The following is a 2078-nucleotide window of genomic DNA, read 5'->3' as shown; positions in this document are numbered from 1 at the left end:
AGATACCGGCGACCATAAACAGAGACAAAGCAGGCCAACATCTAAAAACTGCCTCGGAAACAATTAAATTTGAACTGTTTTTCTCGCTAATTGACATGTATTTTCGTGATGGAACAATAATCACCTTGGATCTGTCTACCGTCAATAATTACCAGTCAACATTTTCTTGTTGCTTGTCCTTGTCACATGTTTGGAAATTTACACAAGTATGCGCGTGTGTCACCCGACCACTCGTCACAGTCGACGGTTTAGTCACATCCTGGAGACTTTGCCTGCAAGACTTGTTTGGCAAAGGCCAGTTAACCTATCCAGAGAGGCCGAGCATCAGCTTCCCTCATCGGTCGTCTTCCCACTAGCCATGGAGGTTGCCATATCTGCAATCACAGGTGAACTCGTTAGCCGGTTCATCTCCTTCCTGATGAACAAGTATCACTCCTCCAGCAATGCACAAGCAGAGGAGAAGAAAATGGTGGAGAGGTTGCAGCATCTTCTGATGAGAGCTGGCACCGTCATCGAGGAGGTGGACACATGGTACCTAACCAACTTTGGGATGATGATGCAGCTCAGGACACTATCAGAGGCCATGTACCATGGACACCGCGTGCATGACACCTTGAGGTACCGATCCGCCCTCCAAGACAGTGAAGACTTCGACGAGGTTAGCAACAACAACTCATCTAGCAGCTTGTATTTAGCCATCCCCCACAAGCGCCCTCGAAAATTAACTGACAAAGATGAGGATCTCGAGCCACGTGGTGCCTTGGAAAGCTTAGAAAAGGCTGTTGCTAACATGGCCGAATTTGTTGTGCTTCTGGGTGGATGCAAGCGCATATCTCCTAGGCCTTACGATGTATATCTTTACACTGAGAATTTCATGTTCGGCCAACATTCTGAGAAGCAAAGGCTCTTGAGCTTCTTGTTGCAGCACAACGACTCTCCTGGTGATTATGCACTGGCTGTTCTTCCAGTCATAGGTGGCACTGCAGTTGGGAAGAAGACTTTGGTTGCTCATGCGTGTGCAGATGAAAGGGTTCGCTCACGGTTCTCCTCCATTTTGCATTTAAATGGAGACAACCTTATGAGGATTGACCAGGGAAGGACCATGTTTGGGATGATGTTGGTAGTTATTGAGTTTGCTTCTGATGTAGGTGATGATGAGTGGAAAAAATTTCAGTCATTTGTTATGAGAATGGGCAGAGGAAGCAAGATCATCATCATAAGTAGGCTTCAACGGTTAGCCCGATTCGGATCGGTGAAACCGGTTTTCCTAAGCATTTTGACTTACGACGAGTTGAGGTACCTTTTCAAGATGCTGGTATTCGGAAGTGTAGACCCTGCAGGACATCCTTGCCTAGCACAAACATCAGATGAATTTACCAAGGTGTTGCACAGTATGCAAGGTTCACTTGTCGCAACAAATATCTTCGCGGATCTGTTGAGAATGAACCTCGATGTTCAGTTTTGGCGTTCCATATTGGAGAAAGGGTTAAGAATGGTTAAAAGGAACATCTTGATGTATGGTGCAAACCCACCATGCTTGAACAACAAGGGCAACCAGTAGATATAACAGACTTTGCTTTGCATCCACTTAGCATGACACGTTATCCAATTAAGGCTTCAATCAAGGAGGATTTGCCAAGTGTGACACTTAGGGAACTTGTACCAGATCCTAGTGTTAGACCTAAAGAAGATTTCATTCTAGTTTTATGGGAATCAAGGATACCCCCTCACAATTCATTTTCTCATTTTATTACAAGTCGTACTCAGGAAACACATAAAGGTAGTAGTGCCTTGCTAGGGAGGAAGCGCCGAGAGGTGCCAATCTAGTTTTGTTTCAGAACTCATGTAATGTAGCTTTTGTTGAATTATTTTTTGTGCATGAATAAACATATGTGTTCCTGTGGCCACGGACAAGTGGATGTATTGCTGTATACCATTCAACTAAATTTGCTAGAGATCTCACTTAACAGTGAAGTTGTATGTTTTTTTCACATCGAGCCCCCTGATCATCTAAAGTCAGTAACTACTACCACTCCTCAGTGGCTCTAGTATCCATAAGGTGGCTTACTAAAGAAACT

The 2078-nt window shown here is 44.5% G+C and overlaps 1 pseudogene; it reads left to right on the top strand.

The window, feature by feature from the left end:
- The first annotated feature begins 358 nt into the window (after nucleotides 1–358).
- On the top strand, nucleotides 359–1827 carry LOC124701458 (annotated as a pseudogene).
- The last annotated feature ends 251 nt before the right edge of the window (nucleotides 1828–2078 follow it).

Source organism: Lolium rigidum, chromosome 3 (genome assembly GCF_022539505.1).
Source record: "Lolium rigidum isolate FL_2022 chromosome 3, APGP_CSIRO_Lrig_0.1, whole genome shotgun sequence".
Taxonomy (NCBI): domain Eukaryota; kingdom Viridiplantae; phylum Streptophyta; class Magnoliopsida; order Poales; family Poaceae; genus Lolium; species Lolium rigidum.
The sequence above is the reverse complement of the archived record's forward strand: the minus strand, read 5'-3'. Positions and strand labels throughout refer to the sequence as shown.